General features: G+C 31.7%; 1 protein-coding gene across 9 annotated transcripts in view; it reads left to right on the forward strand.

Annotated features, from left to right (window-relative positions):
- The first annotated feature begins 515 nt into the window (after positions 1 to 515).
- Positions 516 to 14328, forward strand: part of LOC129322205 (probable disease resistance protein At4g27220) — a 37228-nt gene continuing 23415 nt past the window's right edge. For 6 of the 9 annotated variants that reach the window (XM_054968360.1, XM_054968362.1, XM_054968354.1 and 3 more), the window contains exons 1-2: positions 516 to 1257; positions 1375 to 1442. The gene's annotated coding sequence lies outside the window, so the exon portion shown is untranslated. The other 3 variants (XM_054968356.1, XM_054968357.1, XM_054968355.1) reach the window with 3 other exon arrangements.

Genomic DNA, 14328 nt, shown 5'->3' on the forward strand with positions numbered 1-14328 from the left:
TGTGACAACAATGCTATATTACATAATTTATCTTACAAGAAAGCAACTTTAAAAATATACATAAACTGATATAATTAAATGATACTTTGCCGGTGCATCACAAGGTAAGACACTAGTTTGATTCATAACCCTATGATTATACGAGACACATTTTTTTTATTTTGAAAATATTTCATAGTGTGTAATTCAATATTAAAGATAATGAAAATAATTAACCCCAAACAGATAGTGCTAATATGTTATTAAGCCAATTACGTATGACTAATATAAATTTAAAAATAGATGAAAAAATTATTTTTTTCCTAATCTAAAATTTTCTAAAAGAAAAGATCTTTTACTTTAATATTTTTTATCTAATCTTACAAATCTTCTTAAGTGCGATGTTGATTTTTTCCAGCTTGGTTTTTGTCGCTTTTTTGCGATAATAGAGGAGTGAGAGTTTAGCTGTTGACTTGAAAAAGCAAGTCTTGTGGCAGCCTTCTACATAAATTAGGATAATGATTGATTGCATCTCATATGTATTGCCTCCTCTTCCTCTGCTTTTGGTGTACTTTGTTCCGATCCGCCAATTTCTTGTGCTGTGTCTTTCTGCTTTCACATACAAATCATTCAAAGAAAGAATCGTCGGCCTTTTGTTTCTACGACTGCCTCTCTTCATTCCTCTGCTAAGTGTTCAGTTTAACCTGCTTTCTTTCATTTTCAGTTTATTACTGTTTGTAGTTCCCAATCTTTTCATCAAGCTTGTTTTGATATTTCCCCAAAAAAGAAAAAATCGCTACTCTTCTCCATCCAGTTTCGTGCTTTTTGTCAATCGCATGCATGTGAAAATCTTTAGCAATAAAACCAAAAAAATATCTTTTCGAGGCTTTTGTTTTCTGCTGCGTGTCCAGTTTATATATTTAAACAATTTCAAAAAAGAAAAAAAAGTTGGTGTTTTCATTTACGAGTCTCTTTTGTTGTCACTCTTCTTTTGCTTGAATTTGAGTTGTTAAATTCTTGTCAATCTTCCAAAACAGAAAGATTTTTTGTACTGACTGTCTGTATTTCACCTCAGAACTGGAAAAAAAAAAAAAAAAAAGTTGGTTCCGAGATTTCTTTCCTTTCTGTTATTCTTTTGCGTATATGAAATTCGTGGTTTTCTTGTGATGTTTCATAAATAAAAATATACAAAAAAAAAAATTGTGCTCTTAAAGTTTTGGTACTGTATTCGTTAAGACAAGTGGTGTTGTTGATCGTGAAGTGAAAGAGGTAAAGGAGGTAAAGGCTTCTGAAAGTTGAAATTTATTAATTTGTGCGTTTGGAGAAAAATGATATGAATATGAATATGTTTGTTATGTTTACTAATTATTTTCTCTCTTTGGTTTTAAACAACAGAACTTTACTTGCTTATCAAATCTCCAGCTAAACATCCGCAACCACACATCACCTCTCACTCACATTGGGTAAGTTAATTTTTAGCTAGCGTTTGAATGGGTTGATTTTGATTTGAATTTTAAATTATTAAAATTCATTTGGTTTGTTTAAACATTTAAAAATTATTATAAAATAAAAAAATTGTATGAGGTCCATGGATTGGGTGGAGTGGGAAAAACCACCCTAGTTGAAGATACTGCTAAACAAGTTAGGGATGACAAGTTGTTTGGTGAAGTTGTTATCCCTAATATATCTCAAAGTCAAGATCTTGAGAAATTTCAAGGTGAGATTGCTGGATATTTTAGGTCTTCTTATTGAAGAGATGAACACAGTTGGAAAAGCAAGTCGCATTTGCCAAATGATTAAAAATGAGAAAAGTATTTTAGTCATATGGAATGATATTTGGGCAATACTTGATTTAGATAAGTTAGGAATTTTTTTGAAGGATCACAAGAGTTGAAAATTATTATTCACTTCTAGGAACCTTGATATATTAAAAAAAATGGAGACTCAGAAGGATTTCTTGATAGACATCCCAAATGAAAAAGAAGCTTGGAAGTTGTTTGAAGATATGGTGCATGATGTTGTTAAAGATGATCAAGCTTAGTGATTTGCACTTTTAAAGATGTTTCTAAAAATACTTTTATGCAAATAGGATCCCAAATATTTTAAATTAGAGCAAGGGAGGTTACTAAATCATGAAAAAAGAACTAGTTTCAGCATTGAAAACCAATCAAACAAGAGTAAAAGATTTACTTCGTTGAAACTGAGCAACATGCCATGGCCAAGCTTGCAATCCACCATGGCTTATGGTACAAGGACTACTTGCTGCTGCCAAAGGCACTGTCTATCGTGACCAACTATACAGAGACCTTTTTTTTTTTTGCCATAGCTAAGCCTCTTATTTGCCACAGTTGACACACTCCTTGTGTAGAATGACAACAATTAAAATCTAACTTTTGAAGTGCTTAACTTTCAGCTCGAACTTTTGATTAAGGTAATTTAAGTGTCTACACATAGACAATAAAATACTCTAACTAATAGTTTTAGTTTCATCTCAATTTGGTATAGAGTCGGGAAAATAGGTTGAGCTTGATGGGTTGACCTATTTAAGCCTGTTTAACAGGAGAGCTAGGCTTACATAAAAGACCCTAAAATCATTAAATGGGCTTAAACAGGCTAGCCCTCAAGGGCTTCGTTTTAAGCTAGCTTGAACGAATTAGCTCAAATAGGCTGCTCATTTAAACTTGCATATATTTTTTTAAAACTTTTTTATATAAAAAAAATATTAAACTAAATTTTCTAAGCCTGTTTAAGCCTATATAAGCTCATTTGAGTATTTTTAGTTTGATAAAAAAATGTAAAAAAAAACAAATAAGTAAAAGGGCTCAAAGCTTGCGAATCCCTGAGCCCGTATAATGAGAGCCAGGCTTAGCATATAAGGGTTTCAAAGGGTAACTGGGCTTAAATGAGTTAGCCTTTTTAGGTTCGAGCCTATCAAGGGCCGAACCTTTAGAGTCGAGCAAACTTGTTTTCCCAACTCTAACCTGGTACCAAATGAGGATCTTGAAATACTTAGAACTATAACATACTTGTTGCATTTACAACTCATCAACCAAGCATCTCCCCTTCATAGCTAGCCACTAGCTATCACAACTATATTCAACTTAAATCACAATCAAACTTTGCATGCTTAACTCCTTAGCATGCTATTTCATTTGACAATCATAACTTAAACACACGCTTGTATATTTGGCTTCAACTCAAAAACATAAGAGGACACCAACTAAAAATGTGAAAGTCTATAAACAATGCTACATGCAAATGATAAATATAGACTAATAATACAATCCCTAATGTTGATAACAATACGTATTCAAATACACAAACTAAATAAATTAGAAACTTTACCAAAGAAGCTATGCGTCTTTAGTCTTCATTGCTTCCCCTTCGCCATATTTCTAGCATCAACTTGAGAAGTGTTAACAAATGGTAGTGAAATTATATAATCTCAGTAATCAAAGCATGTAAATTCAAGTACATAAAAGTATGGCAAATACCAGCACATATGCCAAAGATTTAAATTTAACCTATCATTGATATTCAACATATATTATAATACTATTAATCATTAATCACAGGACATATAATTTAGTGATGATAGTTGTGCATGATTATATGCATTACATCCTTGTTTCTCTCCTTATATCTTAACATCTTTTGACTAAATTCATGGACTATTAAATCATATAGGACTAACTCATGTGATCAAATTAGACCCACTCTCCACTTGTGAGGGGTTATCCAGCTAAGGCACTCGCTTCCTACTCTTGAACTATGGATTCTTGCTTTTTGAATTACTAGGGTGTCATAGTTGCTTGTCCCCTACCGTCTGTAAGGTTGCTTTTACTAATCCACACTTAACTTCCAAACTCAAGATAAGCACAGGATTAACTCAAGAAGATTACTAAGTTTGTCAAATCACACAAATAAGATTTCAAGTTTCCAAGCTTTCAAAACACTATATATACTTTTGTAAATAAAAAATCAGAGTAAAGTATATATACAGAAGCATGGGAAACTAATTTATATCAAAGTATTTGCATTTAAGTTGAAAAATAATATTTCAATGCAATGAAGCAGAGGTGCGTTGCGACATTCATTCTACATGCCGTGGTGCAATCCTCTCTATGCAATGAGCTATAGTACAAGCATCATGCACGTCGGTGCATTGCACGGGTTTGACAACATTATTGTTATTATTTGACAGCAATAAAGGTACACATCTAAAGTGACCAAAATCTCCATCCGACGTTTGATTAAAATGATCTAGGTGTTTATAAAAAGATCTTTTAGAGCTCTAATTATTAATGCTAGTTTCACTCATGAATCATTTCTCATTAAAAAGTTATACATCTATTTGCAAACTTACTCTTTTCAACCTTTAAAATATGACTAAAGTGTCCAATTCCATGCCCAAGTGCCAAAAGCTTACAATTACCATTTTATCACACTTAATAAACTAAAGGACACCCATGTAATACATCATAGCAATATGATATAACATATATCATGTTTTCAACTCTCAATCTCTTGATTACAAAAATAAGAAGGGGAGGCCATGTCATAGGAAATATGAATACACTATTTTACAATCACTTTCATAATTACATCATACTTGCACTAGTATTTTGACCTTATTTAAGTGTCACGATCAATCACAATTACAACCTAAGGCTCAAAATATAACTTCAAATAACATTAATAATAGTGCAAGTAATTCATAAAAGAATATAATTTTCCTAATTAACAATATCAATTGTAAATACACATCATAATTCAAAATAAAGGCCTATTATTACCAATCAAATATCCTAGGGCTTAGGTGCTTTTCCCTTGTTTTGGCTTGAGTTAATTTCTATAGTTATTGAAGATAATGGGGTTAGTATAACCACTCAGTAACCAATATTAATCTAACCTATATAAATGCATGTCAATTAATTATAATGATGTAAGTAGTATTAAAACAACTTTCACAAGTTTATATTTTTCTTTTAAATTATTAGCCACAACTACAATATTGGCAACTATATAGCTTTGTACAACATATGTTTGTAAATTGACATTAATCATCCATTCATATAAGGAAACGCAATAATAACAACCATGTGCCCCATATAATAATATGCAAGACCACAATTATAACAATCATGTGATCGTATTATAAAATGCATGATTAATGCCCCCTTATATCCTCTTGATACCTCTAACATAAAATCATTGGTTATTTAATAGGATTTGTCCATATAATCAGACCATCTAAGCTTTTTACTTGTGAGGAGTTTCTTACCTAAGGCTACTACACTCATTTGTAAGTTATGGTTTCCTCCAATAATAATAATAATAATAATAATAATCATAGTGTGTTATAACCCCTAAACTAAAATTTTTATGAATTAGTGGAGACTAGATAGGTTCAAGTTCCTTAATAAACAAGTGGAACAATCCCTTAAAGAACAAGTGAAATAATATAAATAAGGAGGCAAGCCATCGAGATCAAAATGGTAGTCTTACCACGTAGATTTCAAATCTTTACTTCTTTCCCTTAGGTGAATTCTTATCAGAAATAATTATGCAATGCAACCAATGCTTACTACATAGCATGCTCATTTTCTAATATGTCATTTACATGTGGATTACAGACACATAGTCATAGCATGCAATCTCAATCATCATGCTCATTAATTTACATAGCATCTCACATCCCCTACACGCTATCTCTTATAATTCAACAACCATTAGATCACAATCGAGATTTGTATTCACATAACCATACTCAATAACACATTCACTCAGACGCATACCACATCTTCACAATAATCACACAACATTTGTTTCATTTGCATTTGCATTTTTACATATATCATGTAGGATTTTTCTTAAGTTGTATCAAAAACAAGATTTCAATTATCATTATTTTCTAAACAGGTTCATAAACACATATAATCAATTAAACAAACAGATGCAAATATTAAATTTTTTCTAATTACCTTAAATTTTTGAGAGGTCTTAAGCTTGAATGATACTAAGAAATGATTAATCTATAGTTAATCATACCAAATCATCATTAATATTACTACTAATGAGATTTCAACTCTTAATTCAACACTTTAAAGTTCCCAATTTCCCAATATCTCACATATAAACATACCTGTAAGGTTTCTTGTCCTGCTTTAGTTTGGAATACCTTTAATGTACCACCCAACTATCATTTGTAGCCTTTAGGCACTCCCAACAACCTTATTAATGACTTGTTTTCAGCCACTACTAGCTTTTACTAACCAAACACTTGTAAAATCATTAATGCTAGGCTTAAATAATTTATACAACTCTCATTAACTCTATTTAAGTTAATAGATTCTGACTCGTAACTTTTATGGACCAAAACTCATCTTACTCAAATAAACCTTAACTTAAAATTTAGATAAAAGTGAAAGAGGATGGAAGTAGGGGGTTTAAAAGACTTACTTATATGTCCCTAAGCTTTAAAATGCCCTCAATCCTTTAAGTTTGTAAACCCTAGTAGAGTTCTTCACGTACCCTTAATTCACTCTTTGGTTCTTCTCTAATTTTTCAACTACAGCATACTCCTATTATTGTAAAAAATTGACCATGCGCTATGACATGTGATATAAAGGGGTAAGCTTCACGTCTTTATGACTCGTGTGCCACGGTATATGGCATAGAGCCATTTCCCATTGTCTGTCTTTCCCTTTTGAGGCCTGGATGTCTTAAATCCACTCTGAACTCAGTGTTAAATCTAAAACCACGATCAAAAACATTCATTAGCTCTCTGTAACCATACACTACATTAATTTACTTAATTAGCCTCATTTAAGTTAGCTAATTAAAGGTTAATTTTTCAAGATATTACATCATTTCTAATAGGAAACTAGTGATCCAAGATGGCACCTCACATATGCCATTTACAAGAGATAAAGGACATAAACACACTTAAACCAAATCTACCATTCATTGTGCACAAATCTCAATAATGGCTACACCACATGGAATTTCCATATCACCCTTGCTCACTGAGGTCAACTCTCACCTACCTATGATCATACAACATACTTAAGTTATTTAATAACATGTCATAAATGCAAACTTAATTAACTTATCTCATAATCAAGTACATGCTATTAAGTCAAGAATGCATAACTAATATTTAATCCCATACCATAAACCCATACCTATGCTTATCAAAATACCAAGCATTTACTTATGCACATATTACAACTCAATCATAACACTCAACTAATTATAGCCATGTAATTTTTAATTATCAATACCTTCATGCTTGCATATTTATATCATCAAAATCATTGCAATCCATAAATACAAATCATAATTGCAAACAATGATCTATAAGAAGTTAACTCTAATTACCTTTACACTCGAGTTATGACCCCAAGAGTATACTTTGGATTTCGAGAAAGCTTCCCAATAGGTACAACAAGTTCTAAAGCAACCAATCTATAAGTAATAATTAACATACAATATTAATGACTAATCATTATTAATTAATCCTCATCACGTTTAAGGCTTTAAATCTTTATTAAATGTGATTAAGCAACAACAACCTTAAAACTCACTTCAATTAACTTATTTAACCTTCACTAAGCTTAATTAACATAATTATCTAATTTTGTTAACTTAAACTTAATTAATTACCATAATGGTTAACTTTAAATCCATCATTAATGACACTAACCATTGCCTTTATAGCATAAACCCAATATTAGAAGCTTAGATAATACTTATTGTACTCCATTGAAGTCATTGGAGTGGATAAAACATGTCTACCAGTACAAACAACAATCACCTATACCAAAAACTTAGAGAAAAACAGACAAAAGGGAGAGGAACTGAGAAAGGGAAGCTTATTCAAGGTGTTATAAGCCTAAAAAGCCTCCAAGCACCTCCAAACACAAATCCTAGTAGGGCTTTGGTCATCCCCCCTCTAAAACTCTCACTCAAACTCTATTTGTTTGTTGTTTGAATGCCTTTATAGTATTTAAAATTTTGGCCTCCAAGCGCCTCTAAACACAAATCCTAGCAAAGCCTTGGTCATCCCCTTATGAAACTCTTACTCAAACTCTATTTGTTTGTTGTTTGAATGCTTTTCTAATATTTAAAATTTTAGGGTGTCAAAAGCCTAATTTAAGCCCAATAGTTTGGGCTCAAAATGGCCTAATAACTCCTAAGGCTCAATTCTAAAGTCCATATAGGGTCTAATGGGCCCAATTGACCATCCAAACTACCAAATTAAGTTCTAATTGCCTTAATTACTTAGTTAAAACTTATAACTAATCCTTAGATTAAGTATTAGGATGTTACAATCAACTTTTTAGGGAGAAATATATTTTTCATGTAATAAGAAGGTAATGCCAAAGTAACAAATTTTATCAATGTCACTCTGCCCGCTAAAGTAAGGTATTTACCTTTTTAGTCGGACATTTTACCTCTACATTTCTCCAAAATCGGAGCAAACAAGCTATAGGAAGCCTTTTTGTGTATAAGTAGAATGCCCAAATACTTCCCAAGATCTCTTGTTAGTCCTACTCCCATAGATCGACTCATATCACAAGCTTTGGAGATGTGCAAATTCCTTGAGAAACACACTTTAGTTTTTGTTTTATTCATTTTGCCCTGAAGCAGAACAAAATTTATCAGTTCAATCCATCATGACACCAACCTGGTTCATAAAGGCTTTCTTAAAGAGCACAAGGTCATTCACAAATAACAAGTGAGAGATATTAAGTCCTCTAATATTCAATTGAATCGGCTTCTAATCTCCTTACTCAATAACATCTTGAATGATGTGACTAAGGCATTCCAAATAGAGAGTAAAGTGGTAAGGGGATATGGGATCACCTTGTTGGATTCCCTTAAAAGGATTGAATTCTTGGAAGATTCCCCATTCCAAAGCACTTTCATCCTAGAAGTATCCACACAACCCATGAACAAATTACACATTCTTGAGCCAAGTTGGGGGATGGAAATTCACTTAAACTAAAGATGTTGTTGAGAAGACTTATCCACTTTAGAATAATAGTTTCCTAACTTTTATCACTATTGCACCTACCATTACTATTATCCTTGTGAAGAAGGATTTTTTTTTTGGGTGGAGTAATTAAAGGTCTTTCTTGTCTTTATCTTTACAATTAGTTTGGAAGAGAGAGAATACTATGTTGTGTTTTGCTACATGAGGATTTCAATTTTCATCTGGATTTGAAGCAAATCTCTTATTTGGATATAAAAAAAAGTCTGTTGCGAATATATTATTATAATTTTTTTAATTTCAAATTCCCTCTAAACCCTAGTTATTTGAAATTTTAGCAACTCCAACTGATATGCACTAGTCGCTTACTCACTTAAATTAAACTAAGAAATATCCTAATGTATATAAGGAGCAACTTAGGTCAAATCTCTTGTGGAGTTAAGTAAAAAATAACACCTTGGTTATTTAAATCTACCAAAAATAGAAAAAAATTGATTGGGTTTGATTGATTAAGAATTAAAGAAGAAAAGATTAAATGAAAACTATTTTTAAGAATTTTCAAGATTTTGGATAGATTTGAAAAATGGCTGAAATGTGTGATTAAAATGCAAATTGATGATCTTCCTAGGCACATAAATTCCCTATCTTATTCTTGCTCTATCTAATTAATTTTCTCTTAATCCCAATTGGTTTTAAAGTCATTCTAATAACTATTAGGAATTTAGCACTCTTAGGTTCTTTAACTTAATTAAGACCCCAAATTAACCCTTAGAACTAATTATGCTTAAAAATGACCAATTGATTATGAAGTTAGTTACAAACTCCAGCCTTTGCCTTAACTAAATAAGACCTCAAATTGATTAAGAAAATGATTAGCCAACCCCAAGTGTACTTAATACACAATCGTGACTCACAAGCTCACAAAAGGTAACTAGAAATTAATTGCAACAAGCGATTGAATAAAATAAAGATTTGGACAACACCAAAGTCACTATCATAGCATCTCAATTGACAAATAAACAACATAATAATCTTATATAATACTCAACCAAGTATCATAAAGTTTAATTTCAATAATCATTATCATTACAATTTCATAAGCATCAAAATTTAAGGAATTAAACAAGACGTAAGAAATAAGAGAAACTCTCAAAATCCAACAGGTTAAAGAGAGTTCATCCATGCATCCTAGGAAAAGAAACCAAGTCTAGCCATACCTTATTAGTATCTCCATAGCCTATTCTTGCTGATCAACTTTGGAAACCACCATTGATGAAGACTTTGAGATTTGGTCAAGATGAAAATGGAGTAGATAATGAATTTTTTTTTAGTGGGTTTTAGTGTGGAGTGTTAGGGGAGTATTTTGGTGTATTTGGATAGGGAAATAGAGGGGTCTAAGGTAGAGAGGTGGTGAAAGAGGTTCTAAGGTTCATTGGTGTTTTTGAAAGAAAAGATGAAGATAAGTAAAAAAATTAAGGGGGCTGTTGATGTGGAGCATGAAATTCTGATGTTTTGGGGGTGTTTGAGACTGATTTAGATTAATCTAATAGCTAGAAATCATGCTTACCAAATCATGCTTACCAAGTTCCATAAAGTGATGAGTCGTGTGTGCATCTAAGGATCCTTTCACATGGTGTTTTTATGTATTGCCATGAATTTTAGGAATAAATTATTTCAATGGTAATAAATGGAAATGAAAGGCATCTAATAATCTGAACATGAATGGAGAAATTCAAAAATAACATGATGGAGATGATGGAAAAATCCATGGCAAAATTAGGAAAAAGAATTAATTTTGAAAGATGAAATTATCATGAATATTCTTGTATTTTCTTGAGATTTCATGAACCATTTATGACCTTTTGATAATCAAAATAACTCATCTAAGGGATCCAATCTTGTGCAAGGGCCTGCCATCATCACCCAAGAGCTTCCTATGGCCTAAAACATATAATAAACTCATTAAATAATAAGTTGTGCATAAATAATTATGTGTCTTAGGAATTTATCCAATTTAGGAATTTTTTTCATTTTTCAGAAATTATTTTTTATAATTACAATTTTTCCCTTAACTTTAAAAATGTGCAATTTTGCCCCAAAGGTTGTGAAAATTATAAAAGTATCCCAAATGATCTTAAATGCTTCTAATATATATAAAATATCCCTAAAAAGTGTCAAAAGATAGGGAAAATAATATAAAAATGACATGATTAAATTATAGTTATTACAAACCTCATTTTTTTAACATTTTAACTATTGGTGCCTCTATTATCCCTATTTATATTCTCATCTCTCACTAATTGAAGAATAGAGGTAAGTTCATTGACATTTCCAATCTTATGTCTCTATTTTGAATCTTAGCTCATCTCTCTTATATGTTTAATATTTTTATACTATCTATAACAAACCAAGGATTTTAAATACATATATTTTAAATGTGAAATTTTAAATCTAAAATTTACATTTAAATTTATCAATCCAAATGTTATCTTAGTGATTTGTCTAAGGAGAGGAACATCGATTGTACTTGGTTCCTTTTACGTTTTCTTGAATGAATTATCCTCTTTGTTTATGTAAGTAGACCATGATTATATTATAAATTTGAAAACATAAGTAATAAAAGAGAGAGAAAATTATTCAAAACCACAATTATAATATTATGGTGTAGTAAAGAGCGAATAAATAGCAATTCTTGGGAGCTCTACTGGTTTTTTTATACACAAAATAATTATTATGTTTTATTTTCAAATTATCACTTGTCCATCCAACATTTTTAATAGTCATTTTTTACTCTCAATTGTGTGTGAAAAATCATGATAGATCCTAAGCTCAATTATAGGTTATTTATATCCATCAACCTCAAATATTTTTTGTTCTATCATCCTGCCATTTTCACTCTCTATTTTTTTTAATGGGGCCCACATTTGAATTTTTTAATATTTTTATCATAAAATGTTGCATAGTAGGTCCCACCAATATTTTTATCTATATCTTTAATATTTTCTCTCCCTCCTTCACATTCTCTCCCTCCTTCTTCACTTTCTCTTTTGGCAAGCCCAGCAACAACTAGCATCAAATCTACATGACAAATGCCAAAACTAAGATTATCATTCACATATCAAAATGAGGTCAAAGATAAAAGATGAGCGAAGCAATACTTGTCTATCAATGATGTAATCAAAAGAAAAGCAACTATGAAAGCATAGATATTATACAAGATACATCTTTTTGATGAAAATTTGCATGTAAAAACAAGCTTACTGTCCTTGACCTAGGCAGAGGATTCTAGTTGACCATGTCTTCGTTCTTAGGGTGTAATTCTACTAGTTGTTCATCACATTGGATAATATCACCAACGTGTCATTATAGCTTAGATTCAGTAGCAGAGTTGAGCATCTGAATGGCAATGAAGGAGACTTTGCCTGATCTGAGAATGAGGTTGGCCTAACAGATAGAGCAAGTAGAGTAAGAAGATAACTAAAGGTCGATGCAACTGGGGCAGAACATGTGACTGTACTTGGGAATGAAACATAGAGTTTCATGGTCCTGAAACTTGCTAAAGCATATGGCACATTCTAGAGCACTCCTCTTAATTTTAAGGCCCTTGATGGTGGGCAAATGAGAGTAGGGAAGGTGTGGATGATTTCAAGGTCAAGGCTGTGGGGGCAGCACTTACTGTTCCCACTAGGAGAGGGGGTTAGTTTTGTAACCTCTTTCTATATTCGCTTGATACCGGAGAAAGTTATAATCCAATTACCAAATTAATCATAACAATTAGTTATTAAAGAATTTTTTTAAAAGATTTAGCTAAAGACTTGTTTTGCAAAATCACTAAAGTCATACCATATCAGAGTATCATACAGCGAAAAGGAAAAAATTGCATTCACATCACTCATTGCATGCCTTAAAAATCATAAAATCAGGCTAGAAAATGGGCTTATGCTGTGGTGTGTAATACATGCGCCACAACATGTGGCATAGAGCCACACAACTAAACTTTTTGTGACATGCACTGCTGTGTGAGACGCCATGCACGTGGCGCGCTAGTTTGAATTTTCTGCTGTCATTTAACAATAAAAATGATGAACTTTCGACGTGTATTGTTTCCATATGCAACATTCGATTGAAATTATTCAAGCTCCCACACATAACTTATTTCATAGTTAACTAATGAGCCAGCAATCTAACGGTCTAATCAAAATTTAGACACCCACGGTGTAAAAAGTCACTTTTTACAAAACTTTCATGCACCCAAACACTTAACTCAATCCCATTCTCTCATTAGACTATATAAGGCCTTGAATCAAGTCTAAAAGGACCTATTACACTTGATTAACAATAATATATCATATATATACACCTACATCAAAATTTGATCCCTTAAAGGCCAATTTTCACATTTTTCAACTTTTCACAATTTATTACAATTTACCATAACTTGGCATACTTGGCCCTTTCCTTACCAAAATCACACATAACCATATCCATAACATATTCACAATTCAATTTTAGCCCTAAATTACTCTTTCATCATAATTTCCACATATGGGCTAAGATTCACCAAAAACTCACAACATTACCACAATTTTCTTATTTTCAACAAATAAAAATCATTCAAAATATGCATGCAATCCTATGGAAATTATCTATACATATATACATAAGATTTCAGTTCATTACACAATCCTCTAAGCTAGCACGGCTTTAAAAATTCTAAGCCAATCCTAACTCTTTTTCCTTGCCTTGATTACTGCTTTGTCTTGTAAAATATAACTACAGGGTGAGATACAAATCTCAGTAACATAATAACTCACATGCAACTATATGAAAGTAAAGACTATATACTGTTAAACATAACATGTAACTTAAGTTTTACTTAAATCATATCAATGTTTCACATTTCACCTCTTTACACCATTTTTCACCACTTTACTAACACAAAAAACACATAGCATAATCACTATCGATCAAACCTCCAAAACACCCCTACACGAAACTATAAGCTCGCCTTAAATCAATATACATTCTCATTAGCCCTGAGCTTACTTTCAGTAGTAGAATCACATGGCTAAAGGTGTTTTATCTTACTTTCAAACTATAATTTTCCCAATACACACAATAGAATGTCATTGACTCCACCACCATATCACATAGACACTAAAAAGTTTTAAATCTCTAACATCACACCTTAAAAGGCACTAAGGAGCTATAATTCTCTAATACCACACCCTATCAAGTACTAAGGAGAATATGCCATATGGTCTTATCACCACCTCTCCACTACCTCTCCACTTGGGTAAACTTCCACCCTTATGATCATGCTTTTTGAATCATTCGTAGGTTCTAATCAC

Source organism: Prosopis cineraria, unplaced genomic scaffold, assembly GCF_029017545.1.
Source record: "Prosopis cineraria cultivar Desert tree isolate PC_DT_omini unplaced genomic scaffold, ASM2901754v1 PC10, whole genome shotgun sequence".
NCBI lineage: Eukaryota > Viridiplantae > Streptophyta > Magnoliopsida > Fabales > Fabaceae > Prosopis > Prosopis cineraria.